This window comes from Haliotis rubra, unplaced genomic scaffold, assembly GCF_003918875.1.
Source record: "Haliotis rubra isolate DU_JTF1 unplaced genomic scaffold, ASM391887v1 Scf200, whole genome shotgun sequence".
Taxonomy (NCBI): domain Eukaryota; kingdom Metazoa; phylum Mollusca; class Gastropoda; order Lepetellida; family Haliotidae; genus Haliotis; species Haliotis rubra.
In genome coordinates, this window is record NW_025766004.1 from 567584 (window position 1) to 594907 (window position 27324).

At 42.3% G+C, this 27324-nt stretch overlaps 1 long non-coding RNA gene across 1 annotated transcript; it reads right to left on the reverse strand.

Annotated features, from left to right (window-relative positions):
- Positions 1-337: 337 nt before the first annotated feature.
- On the reverse strand, positions 338-24788 carry LOC124275647. The gene is made up of 3 exons (XR_006898328.1): positions 24777-24788; positions 16116-16125; positions 338-413 (listed from the first exon to the last, which is right to left on the reverse strand). It is a non-coding gene; the product is annotated as an uncharacterized LOC124275647 (long non-coding RNA).
- Between the last annotated feature and the right edge of the window lie 2536 nt (positions 24789-27324).

Genomic DNA, 27324 nt, shown 5'->3' on the forward strand with positions numbered 1-27324 from the left:
CCCTATAAACTGACTGACTGACTGACTGAGATTGGTTTTACGCCGCTTTTAGCAATATTCCAGCAACATCACGGCGGAGGACACCAGAAATGGGCTTCACACATTGTACCCATGTGGGGATTCGAACCCGGGTCTTTGGCGTGACGAGCCAACGCTTTAACCACTAGGTTACCCCACCGCCCCCCCTATAAACTGGGAACATTTGAAAAAGGTTTCACTCATGACACCAATTTTGGAATCGAAACTGGTCTCAGGGGGCGGGGCGGTAGCCTAGTGGTTAAAGCGTTTGCTCGTCACGCCGAAAACCCGGGTTCCATTCCCTACATGGATACAATGTGTGATGCCCATTTCTTCTGTCCCCTGCTGTGATAATGCTGGAATATTGGTAAAAGCGACTTAAAACTAAACCCAGTCTCATCACATGTATTACATCTCCATGATTTCGGCTCAAAAGAAGTTAAGGACCGCACGACTCTTTCAAAATATTTATCTAAATAATATGGAGACAGAAAACCCTGGATAAGAGAGGATGGATACAACTAAGCGCCGGTATGTACACGCCTTTAGGGGACATGGCTCTCTGATACGGTATCTGTGGCATTACACCGGGTTCGATAATATATGAACGTGTACTTGTATGGGTGAAATGATGTATAACCCTTTGCAATTAACATGGCATGTACATGCTGGTGCTTGTGTATATATATCAAGTTCTAGATTACAGTTTTCAGTACAAAAACGTGATTGGATCTCGTATTTTTTTTAAACGCCTGCAACTGGGGTTTGCTATGGAATTTGAAACTGGAGGAGAATATATCTTGATCGCCAAATATTTTCCTTGAGATGGTTTGAGCATGTAAGCATGTGCGCGCAAACACCACCAAGAATAGAAGAACATCGGTGTTATTGCAATCGACATCAATAAAATATTGCCACCTGTTCCTTAAAGAATATAAACCTGCAATTTTAAGTAATGTATTCTCACTTTTTGTCACTGATTTCTGGGTTATTGTAACGCAGGTGATTTTAGTATACAGTGCCATTCATGTGTTCTTTCTACACAGCCCCTGAGAACTCAAAGCATGCATGCCTAGCAGTCTGTTAAAAAAACTCCTCAATACATCTACAACGGTTGGACCCGACCCTTCCTCAGATAAACTATTCGCTGCGTTTCGAGTTGCGCGAGCACCTGCTTTATATGATAAGAAGAGAGGCATAGTCAGTGCATCTTCGTGGGTTATGAAGAATATTAAATGTTGTCCATTATTCTGGTTCCTGTCTCTATTGGACGGTAGGGCGTGGTCCTGCGAACAGCGGACAGGTCAACGTTGGTCACTTTGGGTGACCGTTTCCGGCGAGTTGATTCCTGTAAGTTTCTGAGCTTTGGCCCTGCTCCTCACTGAAGCTCATAGTGTGTCCTTTGGGGGCAAGTGACTTTGTTCAAAGTAGTTGATCCAGCAGTCCATGGGTACCCGGTAGTGTTACATGGTAATGTGAGTGTTATCCTTCTGGTTCTTCACAGACTGGTTGGTATGAACTCTCCCCATGAAGCTGAAAATGCAAAATCGACTGCCCACGTATCCATGGACTGGATTAATTATGTAGCTCTGATCTGGTGTGGAAATATAGCGCAATGCTATGGTCTTATCATTGTTATACACCTGGTTGCCGTGGCATCATGTCTGAAACTAATTGAGAAGAAATAGCACTGAAACTCACCGCACATCAAGTCGAACACATTCTGCAAGTACATGTAGGTCAAAAGAAGTGACATAACTTTATTTGCATACATAATTCAAAAGAAGTTAAGGGTCACGGGGTTCTTTAATGATACAATGGTATAAAGGTAGTTAAGGACAGGTTGATTCTACCATATTAAACAAAGCAATATGAGAGAACTCCTGTTGTGTATTAGTGGGTCGTGCTAAATGGATCATGCAGCATGATAGGGAATCATTTACCAAACTACCCGCGGTGTCAGGACAAAAGTGTCACTCACCCACTCACCCACTCGCCCACTCACTCATTCACTCACTCACTCACTCACTCACTCACTCACTCACTCACTCACTCACTCACTCACTCACTCACGCACGCACTCGCTCACCCACTCACTCACTCGCCCACTCACTCACTCACTCACTCACTCACTCACTCACTCACTCACTCACTCACTCACGCACGCACGCACGCAATCGCTCACCCACTCACCCACTCACGCACGCACTCGCTCACTCACTCACTCATGCACCACTAACTTACACAGAAGCTCCAGCCCCCGTTGTCCAACATATACCGACCTTCCACCAAAACATCAATAAACTTCAACTCTAAGATCATTTAACTCGTCAACTTTATTTCCATCTGTTTACTCGTTGTTCAATGAACCCAGCAGAGACACTCTGGCTGTAACATCAGACGTTTTTCTCCTGCTGAGTGACACAGTCGACGAAATGCAGTAGTTTACAGATTCCGCAGTAGCTAACAAGTGAGAGGGTTGCCGGGTGTAAATATATCACCGCGAGAACAGATGCTACAGAAGGTGGGGAGGAGCAGGTAGCGGCTGTTGATGCTAGCCTCGGTTCACCAGAACTATAAACATGACGCTAACAGAACGTGTACATGGTGCGGATGATAGCGACGCTTCATATATTGAGATATTCTTTTTAAAACTAAGCATTCTGAAAAAAATATCTCTTCCGAGTTAAATATTTGGGATATCGCCGTATTGCATGTCTGGGAACTTCGGACAAAATTAGTTTCTAATTTACCCATTGCTTCAGTAACTAAAGCGACAAGTTATACTTGAATAGTAAAATGGGTTTAAAATCCCTTTATGTTAGACAAAATTCTATGTTGTAATGAGGAGTCATATATATGTTGTATGAAGAGCCAGATATATGTTGTAATGAGAGTCAGATATATGTTGCAAATGAGGAGTCAGATATATGTTGCAAATGAGGAGTCAGATATCACAACATAGATCTGACTCCTCATTACAACATATATCTGACTCCTCATTACAACATATATCTGGCTCTTTATTACAACATATATCTGACTCCTCATTACAACATATAACTGACTCCTCATTGCAACCTACATCTGGCTCCTCATTTGCAACCTATATCTGACTCCTCATTGCAACAGAGATCTGACTCTCATTACAACCTATATCTGAGTCCTCATTACAACATATATCTGACTCTCATTACCACATATATCTGACTCTCATTACAACATATATTTGACTCCTCATTACAATATATATCTAACTCTCATTACAACACATATCTGAGTCCTTATTACAACATATATCTGACTCTCATTAAACATAGATCTGACTCCTCATTGCAACATAGATCTGACTCTCATTACAACATATATCTGAGTCCTCATTACAACATAGAACTGAGTCCGCATTACAACATAGATCTGACTCCTCATTTGCAACATAGATCTGACTCTCATTACAACATAGATCTGAGTCCTCATTACAACATAGATCTGACTCCTCATTACAACATATATCTGACTCCTCATTGCAACATAGATCTGACTCCTCATTACAACATAGATCTGACTCCTCATTTGCCAACATAGATCTGACTCCTCATTGCAACCAGTATATGGTCTCTGTTGCAACATATATCTGACTCCTCATTACAACGTATATCTGACTCCCCATTACAACATAGATCTGACTCTCAATACAACATAGATCTGACTCCTCATTACAACATAGATCTGACTCCTCATTACAACATAGATCTGACTCCTCATTACAACATATATCCGATTCCTCATTACAACGTATATCTGACTCCTCATTACAACATATATCTGACTCTTCATTACAACGTATATCTGACTCCCCATTACAACATATATCTGACTCTCACCTCACCACAGATCTGACTCTCATTAAACATAGATCTGACTCCTCATTACATCATATATCTGACTCCTTATTTGCAACATATATCTGACTCCTCATTACAACGTATATCTGACTCCTCATCACACCATAGATCTGACTCTCATTAAACATCGATCTGACTCTTCATTACAACATATATCTGAGTCATCATTACAACATATATCTGACTCCTCATTACAACATATATCTGACTCTCATTAAACATGGATCTGACTCCTCATTGCAACATAGATCTGACTCTCATTACAACATATATCTGAGTCCTCATTACAACATAGATCTGACTCCTCATTACAACATAGATCTGACTCCTCATTTGCAACATAGATCTGACTCTCATTACAACATATATCTGAGTTCTCATTACAACATAGATCTGACTCCTCATTACAACATAGATCTGACTCCTCATTAAACATAGATCTGACTCCTCATTACAACATAGATCTGACTCCTCATTTGCAACATAGATCTGACTCCTCATTGCAACATATATCTGACTCCTCATTACAACATATATCTGACTCCCCATTACAACATAGATCTGACTCTCAATACAACATAGATCTGACTCCTCATTACAACATAGATCTGACTCCTCATTACAACATAGATCTGACTCCTCATTACAACATAGATCTGACTCCTCATTACAACATATATCTGACTCCTCATTACAGCGTATATCTGACTCCTCATTACAACATATATCTGACTCCTCATTACAACGTATATCTGACTCCTCATCACACCACAGATCTGACTCTCATTAAACATAGATCTGACTCCTCATTACAACATATATCTGACTCCTCATTTGCAACATATATCTGAGTCCTCATTACAACGTATATCTGACTCCTCATCACACCATAGATCTGACTCTCATTAAACATCGATCTGACTCCTCATTACAACATATATCTGACTCCTCATTACAACATATATCTGACTCCTCATTACAACGCATACATTACAATATCTGACATAGATCTGACTCTCATTACAACAACATATATCTGACTCCTCAATTACAACATATATCTGACTCCTCATTACAACATCGATCTGACTCTCATTAAACATCGATCTGACTCCTCATTACAACATAGATCTGACTCGCCTCATTACAACAAAAACTGACTCCAGTGCAATTAATATCTATACCTTCACTACAACTCACATAAGAATTTACCAGGACTGAAATCTGTCTTCACGACAACGGATCACTGTTTTCTCCATAAGGTACTATCTGACGTCACCACAGCCGATGTAACTGACTTGACTACAGCTGATGTCTTACTTCACTACAACTGATATGCAGCTTCCACAATGTGATATCAACTTCAATAAAGCCGAAACATATGTGACGTCTCTACATCTGATATCCACAGTTCACATCTGACTTGACCAGAGACGACGATCTGACTTCAAAACAGCTGGTATCTGATTTCCCTACACATGAAATGTAACATTCCGATAACGCGCATCTGGTTTCAAAACAGCTGATATCGGACGTCACTGCGTTTTTTCTGACGTCATCCCAATAGATATCTGACGTCATCCCAATAGATATCTGACGTCATCCGAATAGATATCTGACGTCACTACACCTCATGTCTTACTTTGCAACAGCGATATGACTACAACTCTCATCTAACTTTTGTACAGCTTGTACAAATCTGACGACTAGAATTTCTGTACCAGCCATTTGTGTCACGAAGTGTCACGTCCATGCATGCAATTATGTACGAAAGGTTTTTTTACAAGCACACGCATGTTTGATCCAAATTGAACACTTCTGTTTTCGGGTTAATACCGTATTGACACTCATATCAATTCACATGTTTTACCTAAACGTGAAGGACAGGGTTAGAATATTGGCCTTCAGTAACCCATGCTTGTCGTAAGACTAACGGGATCGGGTGGTCAGGCTCACTGACTTGGTTGACACATGTCATCGGTTCCCAATTGCGCAGATCGATACTCATGCTTTTGATCACTGGATTGTCGGGTCCAGACTCGATTATTTACAGACCGCCGCCATATAGCTGGAATATTGCTGAGTGCGGCGAAAAACTAAACTCACTCACTCACTCAACTCACATGTTTTAGGGGTGCATGCGTACATATTTGAACGTCTTCCTCGACATATGTTTTCATGACGTAACTCGCCGTTATGTGCTTGTGAAAAGAAAAGAGACTATTCAAGGATCATACTTCTTACTTAGAATTAACATATTTCTAAAGGAAAGTACGATCATCTGAATGCCTCGGGCGCCAACAGAAACGGCCTTACACAACTCCATCCCAACATGTTCCGATAAGTCTAACGTCAGATACAGCTTGCCACCGCTGCTGGCTCAGCGACTCGTAATGTTATATAATTAAGATAAATATATCTCCTTGTTTCACAACAACATCAAAGCAGAGGGAATCGAAAGAGTGCAGGTCAAATTTATTTCTGAGATATGATGCGCAAGGCATCTTTCCAGCGGTGAAAATAACGAGGCGAAAGTGGTGCTGAGATACAGGTAAACGTGTTATTCGCTATCGCAGCAAGAATGAAATACGACTGTAACGGCCGTCTATGGACCGTTTCGGAGAGCACACGTACAGTTCTAATTCTGTATGATTTTGAGTTAAACATATATATTGTGAGATTGACACATGATCTGGTCAGCGCTTGAAGGTAAATCGTAGTAACAGACGTCTATCCATTTCAAATTCACAAATTTGTTATGTCTACTGTTGATTGATTCCGATGTTCGTTTTATTTTATTTCCTCGACATGTGAGCCGTGTTTGATGTTTCCATTGATTTACGGAGTCGTGGTTTGCCTCAAGAATTTTAATTTCAAATATGTTTTTTTACTATTTTGTGAACTATGTGTTGTTTCTTCTGTTCAACATCAGATGACTGAAATGCTCTTGATACAAATGAAATTGTTTGACACAAAACAGGGATGCAACATGTATGAGGTGCCTTGTATGACTGACTGACTGACTGAGTTTGGTTTTACGCCGCTTTTAGCAATATTCCAGCAATATCACGGCGGGGGGACACCAGAAATGGGCTTCACTCATTGTACCCATGTGGGGATTCGAACCTGGGTCTTCGGCGTGACGAGCCAACGCTTTAACCACTAGACTACCCCACCGCCCCGCCTTGTATGAGGAGAAGACTAACGCTTAGTCTCTGATTAATTTCATTTTGATGGAAACAAACATATCCTTAGACTAATAAATTGAAAAGGAGCCCCACTGAGACGAAATATTCCTGAAGTTGAGGAAATCAAGAGGCTTTATTTAGGGCTTTATCATTTCAGAAAGGGTGGACAGAAGGAAAATAATACGGTTCAGGGACTGTGATACAGTCTATGTCAGGATATCAGATGGTTTATCCAAATAGATACCTCAGTATACATCATGAATTGGATTTATGTGACAAAACTATGCTCTAAATCATAACTGATGATATATGTCTTCATTAAAATAAATTGAGAAGATTGCAACGTAACCACATGATCTCACAAACACTGTGGTGTAAAAAGTATCATCATGCCCGGGAAACGGGTACCCGTGAGTGACACAATGCCGACATTTGTGATGACAGCATGATGTTGGCAAGGTGAGACAGTGTGTTGGCATCGCTTGCTCAGACCAAACCCATAACAAGACAGTTCAAAACCGTTTCTGGTGTCCCCCGCCATTATATTGCTTCAATATTGCCAGAAGCGGCGTAAAACCACACTCACTCAACACAACCAATATGAAAATGAAACTCACTACAGCCCAAGCCTATTGAACACTCTACAGAGGAACACCAAACACACAATCAGACCAAGGAACACCAAATAGTTATCCACTTAACGAACATTCAACAGATACACATATGGAACATTCAACGGAGGTCATACAACAGAATTGACTAACAACAGTTACTAGTGTCTGAAATTAACATATTTTACAGAAAAAATGTTCATAGTAAAATACATAAATATCATGAGAAGGATCCCTGAGACTTTCTTCATTTTCAGAAGCTGTGGAAATCTGGACTTGCCACATTTTCTTAACTTGCGTGGGCTTTCTTGGATTTTCGTCAGGGTCTGTATGACAGACTAATAACATAACTCCTTTATACATCATGGAACCTTCCTAACTCCTACCTTCCTAAAGAGAGATACCCAACGAAACAAAACAACATCTTCAAGGTTAATATTTTGGAAAGCGGATTTCAAATCGGTTTATTGGTACTTACAAGTCATATGTGTGTAAATGTTTCGATATGTTGTCAGTTAACAGCCTCTGTGTGATAAGATTAGCCAGATTGTCTGCAGACAGCGCCAAGCCTCTGTCGACAAGTCCACACACCGTCGAGATGACCCCGCGGAGTACGGAGTCCCCTCGCTTGGGCAACCAACATAGAAAGGTCCTGAGAGCACACGTTTATTGAGCGCACAGTCGGTGAAAGTAGATTTACATTTCCATCATAACGCCTGATAAACCTTACATCGATAAAAAAAATGACATGGCATACAAACTTCATTACCTGAACAGCTGTTACTCATTCTGTCATGGTGACATTTGATTTTTTGGTTACCATTAGGATTATGAATTTCTGCAAGCGTACTTATGGCGCATAGTCATAGAGATATCTCAGGTATATATGTGGTTCATAATTAAGTTTTTAAGTGACATTTAAATATTAGAAAGAAAACGAATACAAGTCGGTGAGCATTGCTACCTGTCTGTCTCCTGGCAAGAGTAAGTGAGTTGTGAGCACTTGGTAAGATCAAACAATCCTGGATGGATTAAATGGTATTTCTTGAGGGATGACTGAATGAGCTGATGGGTGAGCTGAACGAGCTGATGGATGAGCTGAATGAGCTGATGGATGGGTTTATCTCTTTGGATGTGGTGAACTGAGTGTGCAGTTGTGCGAGTGAGTTTAGTTTTACGCCGCACTCAGCAATATTCCAGCTATATGGCGGCCTGGCGAGTGAGTGGTTGATTTGTTGTTTGAGTGGTTGAATGAGGGAGTACATATACTTAAGTCTACTATTTTCTACCACTTCTATCACTAGTTCTATTACTCCATTTGTGATTTGTTGTTGATTTGTTGTTTGAGTGGTTGAATGAGGGAGTACATATACTTAAGTCTACTATTTTCTACCACTTCTATTACTAGTTCTATTACTCCATTTGTGAAAATTACATGTATGACCAAACATAAATTCTTTCTGTTTTTTGCCAGGAAGTCCACCATCGTATCAAATTCCATTGTTCTTGTAGTCAGCATAAACAAATTGCACCAATCAATAGCCCGGTCTTCCAAACCCTATCATATTTAGCAAAATGATTTCGAAAGCAGCCACCAAATCATTGTCGGTATAGTTCATTGTAATTCGTGGCCCGTGAAGATCCGGGATAAAATTGATCTTCAGTATCCTATGCTTGTCGTAAGAGGCGGCTAACGGGATCGGGAGGTCAGGCTCGCTGACTTGGTTGACACATGTCATCGGTTCCCAATTGCGTAGATCGATGCTTATGCTGTTGATTTCTGGATTGTCTGGTCCAGACTCGATTATTTACAGACCGCCGCCATATAGCTGGAATATTGCTGAGTACGGCGTAAAACTAAACTCACTCACTCACTCGTTGTGATTCGTCCAGTCCGTCATTTCCTTGTCTTCGTCCAATGGGTTTTGGTCTCCAATATGGCTGACGTGAGGCTCCTCTCTGTTCTTCAGAGACTAGTGATGGCCGAACGGTGTAAAGGGTTGAGAGGCAAGGCGTGCTCTTGAGTAGGGAAACAGACCAATCTGAAATAGTATCTGACACGCGACTGTGCGGGGGAGTCAGCGACACCATGGTCATTGACGACAATGAGGTGTTCTGAAGAGAACCGGAAGTGGCACGTCCTGTGCGCGGTCATGCCATTGCTCCGAACCTAGCCTGCGGCACGTATGGTGTGAAGAGACACCAAACTCGACTTTACAGATTATAGATATGTCATTACCTCTGTTCCTTTACAAGACGACCCATCGCGTGACGTCATTACCATTTATTTTTATGTTGGATACCACAAGCCTCGTCGTTAACTCTGCGATAAGATCGGTTCTCCGTCTGTCTCGATGGAGAGCCTGAAAGTGGTTCATACAAATGTATTTAAAGGCAAAGGAGGTGTTTAAGATTAAAATCAGGACATCGTTATCACCACCTTCATTGCCCATTAGACCTTACATGTCAGCGCCATCACTGCAGACAATATATCTTCCTTAATGAATACACTTGATTTTATCGTAGGCGTTAATTAGTCTATTTGTATATTTTGTACTGTGTGACAACTATCGTTATTAAAAGGGAGTGTCTTTGGCTATTTTGGTAAAATCAGCGAGTAACAATTTAACATTCGGGGAAAATTTGACTTGGGTTGTGGTTTATCAGTTTAGATCAGACTCAGAATTGGTCTTCAGTAACCCATGTCTGTTGTAATATGCGAACCATGAAGATGAGGGTTAGAATTGATCTTCAGTAGCCCATGCTTGTCATCAGAGGCGACTAACGGTATCGGGTGGTCAGGCTCGCTGACTTGGTTGACACATGTTATCCCAATTGCGCAGATCGATGCTCATGCTGTTGATCACTGGATTGTCTGATCCAGACTGGACCATGTAGCTGGAATATTGCTGAGTGCGGCGTTAAACCAATCAACCAACCAGCCAACCGTAATAGGCGACTGAAGGATCCAGCGGTCGGCCTGACTGACACTGTTGAAGCAAGTCATCATATTCCGCTGGGACGATGCGCACAATGTCAATCACTCGATTGCGTTGTCCAGTTACAAAACGCCGTCGTATAGCTGGGATATGGCTTGGTGCAATGTATGACAACAAACGGAACTGATTATCGGTGAAGGCCGGACATGGCGTCAGTAATAAAACGGCGTATGCTTGATTAATGCCAAATGGACTGATGGCTTACGTTCCTTGGACGACTAAGGGACATAAACCAGAGGCTGATTTGTTATAAGCATCATAGAATACACTGTCGTAGAACAGTCTCGGTTTCAACACCGATCTCATGATGAGTTGGGCTTTTTGTGTATTATATGAAACCAAAACCAATCAAGAAACAAATCATGACGGCTCCATTCATCAGCAGGAAAAACTTTCACAGGAGAGAAATGTATTCTGTGTAGAAAGAGTCTATTGAAAATATGTTTCAGACTTAAAGCATTGCTGTGTAACTGAGTAAGTGAGTTTAGTTTTACGCCGCGTTTAGCAATATTCCAGCAGTATCATGACTGGGGATACCAGAAATGGGCTTCACACATTGTACCCATGTGGGGAATCGAACCCGGGTCTTCGGCGTGACCACTAGGCTACCTCACCGTCCTCGTATAAGTGGCAGTAATATAACTTGATGAGCATAATGGTAACACCTAGTTAACGCATAACCTTATATAATGCGAGTAACATATTAACAATCCCATTATATTAGACTTTTTACTCTGTCGATACGCCACCTCTCTCTTCAAATCTCAGGACACCCTCAAAGAAGGTCAGATGAACCCCAAGCGAACTGTAAATGAACGATGCGTGAGTTCTTGAGCCAATCAGGTGTCAGCTTTCTAAAACGATTCGGCTTCGTTACCGCCTCGATTTGGAAAACCACTCAGGACACTAATCCTCAATCAATCGTGGGTGTAAATACTATGTCGGTCAGGACAACAGGGTGGGTAACATATCCACATGCAGTTAATGGTGAGGCTTTACTTTTTGGCCGTCGGAATTCCACAATTCTATTGATTTCCTCCCGTTTGAAATTAGATATGCTTGTCAGATTCATTCACTTGCAACGAGTACTTAGAAGCTGATTGGTTGATTACAAAGTTCACCCGATACGACCTCCGATACGACCTCCATATCGGGATAAAGATCCGATCTTAAAGTGAGCGAACGAGTTTTACGCCCCCTTTACCAATATTCCAGTAATATCACGACGGGGGACACCAGAAATGGGCTTCATACATTGTGTCCATGTGGGGAATCGAACCCCGGTCTTCGGCGTGACGGGCGAGCGCCTTCACCACTAGGCCGCTGATCATAAAGAGTTTGGTACTCTTGTTCAATGGATTGTATCGATCTAGAAAAGACAACAGTATTTTATGAACGAATTTGTTTTCTTTTAACAATTTGGATACTTACTGTTGAGTATTGATCAATGACGCGATATATTTTGTTTTCTGAAGTAGCTGTTTTGTATTTGAGGAGATAGTGAATGACTGAATGTTGTTTTACGCCGAATATCATTTGTCACAACGAAGGAGACATCTGTTTCTTTATGATTTACTATTAAACAGATGACCTCACAGTTATATAATTAATATTCTGAATGATTTAGAATGATGTACTATCTGTCGTGTACTAATTGTTGCGCTTAAGTGTCAAACATCTGCCTTGGTGCTGGTAAATCCTCACGAAGTCGCTTCCGTATTTTCCACGCACACACAACACTTCCTTGTCTTCGGCAAGCTGCGGAAAGAGACGACATTTACCGAGAACATGAGCCGCATATGTCACGTAAAATATGCGAACTGATGATAAGAGCACGGAGATGAACAACGGCGGTGTGTATGAGAGTCTGACCAAGCGAGTCCATGTTACATAACAGCACTGTTTGGAGTTCAGGATCTTCAGAACATGGAGTACGTGGAAATGTTGATTTTCGTGACTGTAGCCATCAAGACCGGAAGTTGTCTTGTCATTTTTCCAAAAGGATAAAAATTCTTCAGAATCTTCTTGTGCCACGGAAGCGTATAGATACAATGCATGTTGTCTGCATGTGTTTGTATATAAGGGGATTCTCCATGCATAACTTCCGGTGCCAGGTCATAGGTTTAAGCTAATATAGGTGAGCACTTATCGAGGAATGCGGCAGGCATGTCCCACACCCAACTCCGGGGAATCATGAGCTACTGGTCTGCTCGACACTATCACATGCTCAAAGAAAGGGTGTTGTTGAATTCATTGCATGTTTTATGTACTGGAGGCGGCCCACGCGGAATTGCTCAGGGTCATTCTGATAGCTATTGCTGGCCCGGGTTCCCCGATATATATTGTACACGTAACGTACATGAGGCATCATATCTTAGCCTATGTTTCCTTTAACACGTCCAGGTCGTCATTGCTAATTTCTGTCTGTTGGTAGATCGGATGAATGTTTGATCGCTATCGTTTTTCATGCGCTTTGGTCATAATCACGTGTGGAATGGACAAACCAGTGGTTGATGGGATGAGCGTCGTCCCGTGCCGGGGTACGACTGGCATTTTGCCAAGACACCTACCCTAACCACCCTATCCTTTGCAACAATGAGTTACTTTGTGCATTAAACCAAAACCTCAAGTGATTACACAACCTCAAGTGATTACTACTCTTTTAGCAATATTCCAACAATAACACGGCGGGGACACAAGAAATGGTCTTCACATATTGTACCCTTGTGGGGAATCGAACCCGTGTCTTCGGCGTGAGGAGCTTACGCTTTAACTACTGGGCTACCCAACCGCCCTCGTATCCTATTGACCGACTGACCAGTGATATGACCGATGGGGCATAACGCAACATCAAATGTAAATAGAAGAAACTAAGACACTTTACACTTATCAGAGGGGTACACAAAGTCCGTGGTCTAGACGACCAGTTGTCCGACTTACTTTTGTGGAACTGCGTAGGCTGAGTGGGTTAGACGGCTGACTTTGAGTGCTGGCGATTAGGTGCCTGACTCGGAAGGTGTGGGTACACATCCCGGATGAGACAACCCAACAAAAGTACTAGAACAAAAGTACTAGTACTACTTCAGTGAGAAAGTGTCATCCCAAATATAACATGTTTTACATAAGACTAGGTTCTAACTCATACAGGGAATAGGACCTGGATCTTCGGTGTAATGAGCTGATAGATTAACCCCGGGGTTATCAAAACGTCCTGGCAATCAGAATGTTTAATTAAATGGATATAAAATACTAATAATGTTATATCTCTTTGCACTTTTTGAATACAAATCCTGATACAAAAATGCAAATGACTGCATCCAGGGAGTAAAATTCTGCATCATAAATCTCTGGTATATTTCATCATGTTTTTTAATGCTTTATTGAAGGACATTTCCGTTAGCTAGTCAGCCTCATGTATGAGAAAAGTCTAAGATAAATTAGGCGGTAGCCTTGTTCACAGGATTCTGACTCTCCTAAGGGAAGCAACTCTGATCGATGAATTGCCACACCTCATACGACTTGTTTGCTCGGGTTTTTTCCAGCAAAATAAAATTGTTAACTATTGAAAAATTAAAATCTATACTCGCCTTTAAGCTTTAATTTCAACACGTTTAGTCAGTTCCTGAATGAATAGTGAGTGACAGAGTTTGGTTTTAACGGCACTTTTAGCGATGTTCCAGCAATATCACGGTGGGGGACACCAGCATTGGCCTTCACACACTGTACCCATGTGGTGATCGAGCCCGGGTGTTTGGCGTGACGAGCGAACGCTTTAACCACTAGGCTAACCCCCCGTCCCCTTATATGAACAGGCATCACCCTGACAGCAGACCTATCATTATTCTTCACATGTCGCCGTCACATTCTTATGGAACATCGACTCAGCGATTTCCTGAGTTTTCAAGGTGTAGTGAACTAATTGTCCTTAGTGAAGTTTAAACCATGTATATTCAACAGACGCCGACATCTTCACGCGCCCGGCCTCTACGTGGAATGTGTCATCGGACCCTTGTCCCTGTCACGTCACGTGACCACAGTAAGAGCAAACACTACAGGGTGCTTGTCCCCACTCGACAACATTAACGTCAGCGTCAACAGCTACCCCAACACCATGTCCACCTTTAAACAGTTACAAATGTCCCCCACGCACTTAAACATCCAGGGTTATAGAATCCCCACAATTGTCTTAAGGGGCATAGCCGGTGAAATTAAACGCAAGCAAATATATAACAGACTCAAGCATTTAGCAAGCACAAACAGGTCCTACAATATATAAGAAAGATATCCTTACCACGTTCTGGAAATAACACATTGTAAAGGTGGTAGAACCATTTCATCATTATGTTCAAATACGGATATCCTCAAACATAAAATTAACGCAACAAACAAACAAAACAATGTCCAACCAATACATGAACGACCATTTTCAATTTTGTAGCAAATTAACCAAAGATTATGGAATACCAACGAACGACTGCGAGAAGAACTCCTTTGTCTTGAAATCCTTCGGAATAGACATTTTCCAGGTTCTCAGTAAGCTTTGCATTTCACTATGAGTGAAAATCTGAATTCTAACATTAGAATATGAATACTGCGATGAAGTAACGTTGCTTTATTTGTTTCAATCAGTATATTCATTATATTTGTACCATTTCATTAATATTGTTTAATGTTCAGGGTGCCGTTGTTCAAAACAACCTTAGCGCTAAGGCTACCTTAAGTCTATGTTAAAGTATGGGAGTTACGGTCACCTTAGCGCTAAGATCGCTTTGTACAACGGCACCCAGAGTGGTATCTACGCCACTATCGTAAACACATGTCAACTTCACGAGACTTGCTGTTCTACACATGCTTTGTACATTAAGACAATACCGCTCGAACGTGTGAGGTGTGTATAGCCTTCAGTACTCCCCCGGTCGTATAATTCCTATAATTACAATCCATATTTTGTTAAGTGAGGTATACGTGTTAGCTTAATTTGTATCCAATTAACTGTTACACGTATTAAGTCATATCGATAATCCGCCGTGATATTGCTGGAATATTGCTAAAAGCGGAGTAAAACTAAACACCTTCACTCATATCAATTATATTCATACTCATCCAGACTCTTACGAAATTCAAATGTTTATAAACTAGAGACTTCATTTTAATAGACCGCCTCCGTGGTGTAGTGGTTAGAGCGTCCGCCCGGAGAGCAGAAGGTCGCGGGTTCGATCCCCGACCGCGTCATACAAAAAGACGTAAAAATATGGTACTTGTTGGGCCCTGCCTGGCGCTCGGCATTAATGGGTACAACAAGGACTGGTCGGCTCGGAGTCAGTATAATGTGTCTGAGTGGGGTATTCATGCTTCACTGCGGCATGGTATCTCAGTGGGCTAGCACTATAAAACCAGCTTCAGTCTGGGCTAGTACAAGCAGCCGCACATACACATACACACGCATGCACGTCGTCATATGAGCGAAATATTCTCAAGCACGACGTTAAACCCAATTTCACCTCACCTCACCTCATTTTCATAAATAAATACATGCACGTATTCGATAAAACGTGGCTGTACTTCAGTAGATCCGGTGCTTAACTGCGTTTTATGTTTTGCTCGCTTGCGCTTAGACGGAGCCCAGCCCGTATAGTAAGCTTAATATGTGGGCATATTTGACTTGACCATCACGTTGAATGGCACATTATATCAACATAACACATATTTCATCAACGAGTGAGTAAGCGAGTTTGGTTTTACGCCGCGTTTGGCTATATTCCCGCAAAATCACGGTGGGGGACACCAGAAATGGGCTTCACACATTGTACCCATGTAGGGAATCGAACCAAGGCCTTCGGCGTGACGAGTGAACGCTTTAATTGCCCACTAGGCTACCCCACCGCCCCTCACGATCAACGAATCAAGCATAGTACTGAATGTATCTGGGTAAAGTATCACCGTTTTTTTGTCAGCAGGCTGAACGAATACGTTTAGGTTTAGTGAATACCATAAGGAATTCTGCAACATTTTCTGCTCTGACTTCCGGCTTTTCAAAAGATAAAGATATTATTTAGGGAAATTCCCTAAACATTTCCGAGTTTTTGTTGTTGCATAAAATAACGACATAGACCTGGTTGCTGCACTGCAGGGCCCTGGCGATGGTGGGCGTTAGGCTGGCAAAGGTCGTTGAAAATAACATTTATCAACAGCCAAACACTTGATCAAATTACAAGACAAAAATGCCAACATTCATGGGCTCGCGTTATTTTACAATTACTTCAATCGAAACATGTTGAATATTATACCTATATAAAAAAGGCAGGTGACAAAAAGTCAACCATTTTTTGTGTGAGCATGGGTTTACGCAGCTTTTCGCGACATTCCAACAACATCACTGCGCGGAACACCAGAAATGGGCTTCACACATTGTACCTATGTGAGGAATCGAACCCGGGTCTTCGGCGTGACAAGCGAACGCTGTAACCACTAGTCTACTACCCCCACCGCCCCCTTATAGTGACTGAAATTATGCATACAGTAATTGGCAATTCGATGGTGATGGTTGTTTATTCCACCCTAACATTGCAGAGGTTCCATTGTTTTAATCCCAGTGATTAAATGCAAATTTCAAGTATTTACCTCTTTTTGTCTCGACGTTTATTGTTGTTTAAATGTGTTGTGTTGTTACTTTTAAACTATGTAAGTGTAGATTAGTATCATAATATATTTCATCATTTCTTTTAAAATAAAAGACAGAAGGGTAGTCCGATCTTCTGGGTAAATCGTTCACCGAAGACCCGGGTTCGATTCCCCACGTGGGTACAAAGTATAAAGCCAATATCTAGCATCCCCCACCATGATATTGCTGAAATATTTCTATAAACGACTTAAAATTATGCTCGCTCTCTTATGATAGAGATTATATTGCTTATAAGAAATAAGATGACGACAGTATGATTATTAGACATGCATTGACAAGTGTTCGATTTTGTTTGATTGTTCGGTTCAACGCGTACACCAACCGACTGTGGCGACTGTGGTAGAATGACTGTGGGGTATTTGTTGTGAGTTTATGTTACCACTGTAGGAGTTAAGACATCGCTAGAACTGTCATCGGCGTGAAGGGGGGTAGGTAAAATGGTATTAGCGGAGACGTGTAAATAAACCCGTGTCAGGGACGGTTTCTGGTCACCACCGGACGTGGAGGGTGGACAATGGATTGACAATGGGCCGGACAATCGCTCTCCGCCCACTTGGTACTCTTTACGCCGAGTTGACAATATTAAGACGGACTTCAACCAGCCCCGTGAAAATAGCTTTATACACGGTGCCAATTAACTTGATTTCTGTACACATTTTACATTACTAGAGGAAAATGATATCGCCCAACCTGACTCAAATAGCCGTGTAGGTGGTGAGTGTTTTGGGTACAAGATGGTTTGTGTGAAATGTCACTAGGCGCGGGACTAACGCGAGCAAGTGTTGCACCCGACCGGAGCAGAGATCTGTAGTTAGACGTACTGGATCGCATCAAAGAAGAGATCAAGGCGTAGCGTATTACTGGGCGCTGTCAATGCAGGGATCAATCCGTAACGTAGGATTGATACCCCGTCTGAACAGGGATCAAGGCGTACTGAAGGATTTGGGCAGGTCAGAGAAGGGATCTCGGCGTAGCGTAGGGTTTGGGCCCAGTCAGAGCAGAGATCTTGGTGTAGTCTAGTATGCGGAAGGTTTAAAGGTCAGATCAGGGCGTATTGTAGGATTGTGGCCAGTTAGAGCAGAGATCTCGGTGTAGTCTAGTATTCGGACGGTTTAAAGGTCAGATCAGGGCGTATTGTAGGAGTGTGGCCACTCAGAGCAGAGATCTTGGTGTAGTCTTGTATTCGGGCGTTTGAAAGGCCAGATCAGGGCGTATAATAGCATTCTGGTCAGCGTATTGCAGGCATCCAGGATTACTGTATCATTCGGGCCCTTCAGAGCAGTGATCAATGCGTAATGTAGGATCAGGGCCTGTCAGAGAAGTGATATAAGGGTAGTGTCGGATTATCCTAGGAGGAATCAGGGCGAACTCTAGGACGTAGGCCCGTCAGAGCAGAGGCCAAGGCGTAGGGTAAGATTGGGACCAGTCAGAGCAGGGCTCAAGACACAGCGTACGATTGGGACCGGTCAGAGCAGGAATCAAGGCATAGCGTAAGATTGGAACCAGTCAGAGCAGGGGTCAAGGCGTAGCGTAAGATTGGGACCTGTCAGGGCAGGAATCAATGACGTAGCGTGAGATTGAGACCTTTCAGAGCAGGAATCAAGGCGTAGCGTAAGATTGGAACCAGTCAGCAGGGGTCAAGGCGTAGCGTCAGATTGGGACCGGTCAGCAGGGGTCAAGGCGTAGCGTAAGATTGGGACCAGTCAGAGCAGGAGTCAAGGCGTAGCGTAAGATTGGGACCAGTCAGAGCAGGAATCAAGGCGTAGCGTAAGATTGGGACCAGTCAGAGCAGGAGTCAAGGCGTAGCGTAAGATTGGGACCAGTCAGAGCAGGGTCAGAAGTCAAGGCGTAAGATTGGAACCAGTCAGCAGGAGTCAAGGCGTAGCGTAAGATTGGGACCAGTCAGAGCAGGAATCAAGGCGTAGCGTAAGATTGGGACCAGTCAGAGCAGGGGTCAAGGCGTAGCGTTAGATTGGGACCAGTCAGCAGGGGTCAAGGCGTAGCGTAAGATTGGGACCAGTCAGCAGGGGTCAAGGCGTAGCGTAAGATTGGGACCAGTCAGCAGGAATCAAGGCGTAGCGTAAGATTGGGACCAGTCAGAGCAGGAATCAAGGCGTAGCGTAAGATTGGGACCAGTCAGAGCAGGAATCAAGGCGTAGCGTAAGATTGGGACCAGTCAGAGCAGGAATCAAGGCGTAGCGTAAGATTGGGACGAGTCAGCAGGAATCAAGGCGTAGCGTAAGATTGGGACCAGTCAGCAGGGGTCAAGGCGTAGCGTAAGATTGGGACCAGTCAGCAGGAATCAAGGCGTAGCGTAAGATTGGGACCAGTCAGCAGGGGGTGAAAAGGCGTAGCAAAAGATTGTTTGCAAAAATATTTCAATCTTTTAGGGTACTTTTTGTATGAAACGACAATTTCCTAGACTTTAACCTAAGATACGAACCTGTCGAAACCTTTTGGTTTTGTTTAGAACCTCGTTGTGGACACTATGTTTCTTTTCGTGACAAAATATAAATCATTCTTTGATATTTCATGGGTCATCCTGGGGTCAAAATGTTGGCCTATATTCCTCATCCTCTGTGACCAAGAATAATGCTTCCTTTACAGAAACACTTCGCACTTATATCTCCCTATATATTTGTAAACATTGTCATTCTTAGTAATCGCGCCATTCAACCTTCCTTGAATAGAATACGTGACAGCTTCACTGTTTCTATCCCCGACCCTCCCGCCCTCCCTCCCTGGTCCCTAGCGTGAGAAGAAGGGGGAGTGGGCTTTATGGGTCGTGAATTAACAGGCAAATGATACAGACATTCCTACAGTTTGGACATTAGTGCAGTCCCGGGTCTATCACTGACAGCGTGTCAATATCGTCAATGATATGGTTACAATACAGCAGTGTCTATATGTTCAATATTCAATATCGGTGTCACTAACCCTGGGGTAGAGAGCGAGAGGTGACAGGACATTGGCTCAGGGGTGTTATTATAACACATTGTTTGTCTTCTAATGCTAGCGTTTACTCTCTGTCAACTGGGTACACACACAGGTCGACTCCGGGCAGATTCAGTCGACCTCAGCAGGCGGGCGCTTTTCCTACACAAAGACGCCATGACAGAGGGCATCGGTGACAGCTATTGCAACACAAGCTATACCTATGTTGCGTATAATTGACGCAGGTGTGTCAACTCGGGTTGCTATTTCAACAAACAGAACACGAACGGCACCATATTTAAGTGAGTGAGTGAATATGGTTTTACGCCGCTCTAAGCAATATACAAGCAATATCACGGCGGGGGACACCAGAAATGGGCTTCATGCACTGTACCCATGTTTGGAATCAAACCCGAGTCTTCGGCGTGACGAGCGAACGCTTTAACCACAAGGCTACCCCACCGCCCCCACCATATCTATAACGTCAAGACACTGAGTGAGTTGTGTTTAATGCCACTGTGAACATTAATTCAGTTGCATCTTGACATGTCAGCGTGATGTAAGCGGTAGACTGAAGTGACGCAGGCGCAGGACTTACACGTTTACGTAACTGATGAAATTCACAAGTGCACGGTGCATCAAACGTCGTTATTATCAGAACGAATCTGTGAATCAAATCAAAACTATATACTATGTCTATAGGCGGATCAAAATTTATGGAATGTGAGAATGGTGGATGTGAAACAACGACAAGCGGATTCTGGTACGGTCAAGGGAGGCAACTCTGCACAGCGATCTGCTTTGTTTACATTACATTTAGTACACACCCATAACCTTTAGTTACATTTGTGCTGTACGCAGACATACCAAGAGACTCCAAGGGACTGATATCCCGGCTATTTCTAGTTTCCTTTTCCTTCTCAAACCTGAACATCAGGGTTAGAAATGGTCTCCAGTAACTCATGCTTGTCGGAAGAGGCGATATGTTAAATATGGGATCGGGTGGTCAGGCTCACTGACTTGGTTGACACATGCCATCTTATCTTAATAACGTAGATCGATGCTCATGATGCTGATCACTGGATTGTCTGGTCCAGACTCGATTATTTACAGACCTCCGCCATATTGCTTGAATATTGCTGAGCGCGGCGTTAAACAACAAACCAACCAATCCTTCTCAAAACAAAAGTAGAGATTGTTACATCTTGTGTGGGGATTACTATTTTCAGGTTGAAATCTTGTTACCTGTTCAGTACACAAGATAAGGAATCGCGCCACTACAGGCCGACTCATGTTACAGAGCATATTTCAAACAAGTTGTATTACCGGTAGCACAACGGTTGTAGTTTCACGTTTCTAGTTCTGGGTAGTGAATAATTCCTAAAGTGTAACGTGATGTATTTGACCTTAAAGCTCAAGGGGCTTTTCGTAAATCGTTGAGGTTAAATCTGCTTTAATCTACGTATAAGAGGCATCGATGCTCAGTGACGATTTGTTTCTTTAGTAAATATCTTTCCATGTATTTACTTCCACAGAGTGCTGACTTAGTCACATTTTCATAGGGTAATGCATTTTTTTATTTTCATCCTCACAAACAATACATGAAGAACCATTCTTCACGAAAGCAGCATTAGTCATCCTGAAGAGCAGAAGTATGTGGGAGATTTTACAAGTACTTCATCAGCCTATTTTTCATTTACCAAAGAGGGATTTTACACCGCTTTAAATTAATGTATTGTGTCAGGCGAGAATGAATTTGTTTTCAGCGTTACAGCCAGACTTCCAAATATACATCAGTGGTTGACAACGTGTTATAATGCCACACAATCCCATGTTCAATCCGCTCGAAGCATGGTGTAATAAAGATTAAATATACTCGGGAATATTCTCAAATGTGCTGAATGTGGATATATTTTAAGCACCTTCCACTCCACAATCGATCCGCTGTGTCACTAGCTGGACCAAGAATTAAAATTTGAAGACCACGGCCTGTTATGTCAACTAAACTGTAACTTAAGTCTGATCTCTCTCTTTTATGCGATGTTGTCTTTAGCCTATGTTCGGATCTCGCGTGGCCGCGATATGTTATCTTAATGGCACGTTCTGATCTTTCCTGATTCCGATATGTTATCTCCAATTGCAAGTCACGTTTTGATATCGTGGAAGATACGCTATCTCCTGGTCACGTTCTAATCTCTCGTGGTGAGATATGTATATCTCCTGGTTATGTTCTTGATTTCTCGTGGTGAGATATGTATATCTACCAGTCATGTTCTGATCTCTCGTGGGCAACATATGCCATCTCCCAGTCACCGTCTAATCTCTCGTAGTGAGATATGTATATCTCCTGGTTACGTTCTGATCTCTCGTGGTGAGATATGTTATCTCCCAGTCATGTTCTGATCTCTCGTGGGCAACATAAGATATCTCCAGGTCACGTTCTGATGTCTCTCATAGCGACGACCCTATGTCTCGATCAGATGCTATTTGGTCGTATCGAAATTTCAAGTCCGATAATGCTATTGACATCTCGTTCAGTCATGTTTGTTTGTTTGTCGTTTCACGCCACCCTCTGCAATATTCCAGTTGTAAAACAGTTGTCTGTTAATAATCAAGTCTGGACCAGGCATCCAGTGATTGACATTATCAGTATCGATCTACGCAGATACATGTGTCAGCCATTTCAGAGAGCCTGACCAACTCATCCCATTAGTCGCCTCTTAGGACTGAGTGAGTATGGTTTTACGCCGCAATATTCCAGCAATATCACGGCGGGGACACCGGAAATGGGCTTCACACATTGTACCCATGTGGGGAATCGAACCCGCGTCTTCGGCGTGACGAGCCAACGCTTTAACAACTAGGCGCGTGCACGCACGCACACACAGAGACTTCATGGGTTACTAAAGACGAAATCCACCCCGGGTCTTCACGGGTTCAGTCATGGTCACCTAACCACCATCATTATGAATTTTCACCTTGTTGCAACGAAATTTGTCATCGATAATCATATTGCTGTGATTATCCATGGACACATCGCAATTACGCTTCTCTCGAAGAAATATATTTTGGAATCGTAAAATTGTGTATTCAATTGTATCATTGAATTATACTGAAATCGTCCATTTAGTATGCGTCAGTAGTATCTTTGTGCAAAACACCACGGACAGTTTTAAACAAGTAGTATACTTAACATGCGAAGGGCTCAAGATTTATCCATGGTGAGCCAATGACTGGAAACAGGGGAGCTCACTCTGTAAAGACTATCTCATGTAAAATAGTTATGTCCGCTTCATTCAGATTCCTTCATCGCTTCATCTCGTTCTGTTTCACATAATATTCGGTAAAGATGACCACCACAGAAACTATAAACATAAAGGGAAAAAGCATTAATCTGAATGTATTATTTCTTCATAAGTTTGCTTTCAACCAAGAATCGTCAAAGTCCGGGTAAAACGAGTGGAAGTTAAGCTAATACATCTACATGGGGGATGCTTTCAATGTACGTATTTGCATGTTAAGAGTGAGTGAGTTTAGTTTTACGCCACACTCAGCAATAATCCAGCTTTATGGCGGCGTCTGTAAATAATCGAGTCTGGACCAGACAATCCATTGATCAACAGCATGATCATCGATCTGCGTAATTGGGAACCGATGACATGTGTCAACCAAGCCAGCGAGCCTGACCACCCGATCCCGTTAGTCGCCTCTTACGACAAGCATGGGTTACTGAAGGCTCATTCTAACCCGGACCTTCACGGGTGCATGTTAAGAAGCAAACACAGGCTAAAGAAAAAAATTAATCTTCATGATATTTTCATAAGTGTTTTGGCTGTAATGAGGACTTCGCAATATCTGGTACTTTTTCGTGTATGTTAATCATTTCTAAAACGGTCTCAGAGCCGGTATTGCGCTGAATAATGATTTAACTTTAATTTCATTTTTTCTGTCTATTAAAATAAAATTAAATGTAGTCAATTCCAACTTCAAGTTTAATCAGTTGGCTCTATAACCTATAAATGTAAACTCTCCAAAAAGGAAAGCGACAGAGATGAGCAGAATATTGATTTGGTTCGTTCATGAAATATTCAATACAAATGCAGTATTATTATTGAACAATGTCAGCCACATATTTGCACAAACGCTATCCTTTCATTCCTGCACAAAATATTCATGGACAGGAAATTAAAACCATAATGTGCGAGAATGTTTTGACCATCAACTGCAGCGACAATGAAAGGTCAAACGTCAGTCAACATTCCATTAAACCTTTGTCGACGTATCTGAAGTGGGAAAATGCAGAGTCTGAATGATGCCAATTGCAACATCGCCTCAGGGTGTTCTTGAAGTTGAAGACTCCACATCAGTACCTGCACGCTATTTCAACATACATAACGTTTAAGGGATCGGTATACCCCAAGTGGTAGACCAAGAGTCACCAGTCCTATAAAAGATCACGACATCCGTTTCTTTCATCTGCGTCATCGATAGGCTGCTGCCACTGAAACGTCAAGGCATGTGCCTGTCTGAGAAGGGTATCGGGCCAAACAATCAAGAATTGTCTGCAAGAGGTGGAAATTTGACCAAGAAGACATCGACATTGACAATAGCATACGCAATGGAGCAGCTACGTCCAATGATTGTGAGAAACTGGAGACGAGTATGGTTAAGAGGTGAATCACGATTTCTTCCCAAATGACGAGAGGGAAGACAGCGTGTGTACCAAGGTCGAAATGAACGTGTCGCACTGAACGGCTCAGTGTGATCATCAGATGGTAGCTGGGGCCATATCCTGAACACGGAGATCTATGATGGCAGTGGTTCAGGGGTCTCTGACAAATCGGTATATCGATATAAAGACAAAGAACAAGGACAGTTTTATAATTTTTACCATCTTTAACATAATGTCCTCTTTATCATACCATCTTTAGCACATCTTTTAAAAGACATTCTAGGAAATTGTTAGGACAGAGATGACAGAAATTGCCCATGTAAATGGCATCCAGGAATATGTTAGAGAACATGAACAATGTGGGTGTACGGTAGCGGAATCATCCAATGAAACAAATGATACATTGTTAATATAACAAATGCAGAAAGGTATTCCTCTTCTCTGTCACAATTTCAATGGCACTGACACGGCAATCTGTTATATTTCATGAGGGCGTCAGGAACTTGTGCACATGTGATTGGGCTTGCTAAAACCATTTCTCACTTCAAGAAGATTGGCCTTCATGAGGTGCCAGCAGATGTGTCAGCTACAAGGCAACCGCAGCAGTTGCAGGAACCAAGAAGGTCTCAGATAAAGTCAGCACCTTGCTGTTGGCGTGGTCATGGATGAACCACCCGACCTATCATCCAAAATCAATCTGAACAAATGTGTTGTCCTCTGTCTACTACAACGTTTGTTAAAAAATGATAAAACCACATTTTTATATTATGATTTTATAATTCTTAAGTCAATATTTTAGCCTCTAAGTACTGAACATTTTAAATAACAAAACATGCCTGATAATGGAAGTAATGTTTGCGTGCCCTTTAGTGACTTTCTGACACATTGTACAAGAAAAACCCACTTGTACTCAATGTACATTACATTTACATACAATATTAACCTTAACCAACATTCATTTGTTTCCTGACAATTTGAGCCTATCATAATAATCCAATATTCTCTAATCATATTTAAGTGTCTGTTAAAATAAATTCATGTCGACAGGTACAAGATAAAAAATTAATAATAAAAAAGACGCCGGCAGTTGTGTCTGCACGAGGTGTTACAGCCGTTCCCACCTGACACTCCACTGGATGTTGAGGAAGAATTCACTGTTGGTTTTGACACCAATTACCCAGGAGGAAGATGTTGATTTACAGCAGGAGACAAGAAAACTGAGAGGAGATGTCATGTGTTTTCAGACAAGGCTCAGTAGAACCACTGCTTCTCATTTTTATGAGATAATGAAGGGACAAAGGCAAATCAAAACCAAATTTACAAATTCAGTATTATTTGAGAAATCGTTTTTATCTGGTCAAGTGGAGTGAGGAGGTTGCCAAACGATCATACACAGAGAACAAACTTAAGTGTTCATGTCCACGACCGCCGCCGTGGTGTAGTGGTTAGAGCGTCCGCCCGGAGAGCGGAAGGTCGCGGGTTCGATCCCCGACCGCGTCATACCAAAAGAAGTTAAAATATGGTACTTGTTGGTCCCTGCTTGGCGCTCGGCATTAATGGGTACAACAAGGACTGGTCGGCTCGGAGTCAGTATAATGTGTCTGAGTGGGGTATTCATGCTTTACTGCTGCATGGTATCTCAGTGGGCTAGCGCTATAAAACCAGCTTCAGTCTGGGCTAGTACAAGCAGCCGCACATACACATACACACGCATGCACGTCATCATATGAGCGAAATATTCTCAAGCACGACGTAAAACCCAATTTCACCTCACCTCACCTCACCTCACCTCACCAACACAAAGTTTCGTTTCTTGGGCTCTAAACCTAATGCTAAAGTGTATCATAAGTGAGAAACGGGCATGTTGAAATAACGGATCCATACACTGTCAGACATTTGCACTTGACGTAGACTGTAAGTAAAACAAGATGAAAACTGACGAGGGTCATGACCACGACATCAAGATTCAGGGTCAACTTCTTGTTACAGGGGTGGCGGTGGTGTAGCCTAGTGGTTAAAGCGTTCGCTCGTCACGCTGAAGACCCGGGTTCGATTACCAACATGGGTACAATGAGTGGAAGCTCATTGCTGCCGTTATGTTACTGGAATATTGCTAAAAGAGGCGTAAAACCATGCTCACTCACTCACACACTCATGTTACAGGGGCTCTAGTTTGTAAGTACACTAACGCCAAAAGAAACGTAACCCTCCTTCCGTTATGAATTACTGAAAAACTATCAAAGATAGGTTAGAAGGTATTAGTTTACAAGAAAGCTTAACAACACAGCTTTATGCAAATCACGAAAAAAAATTCT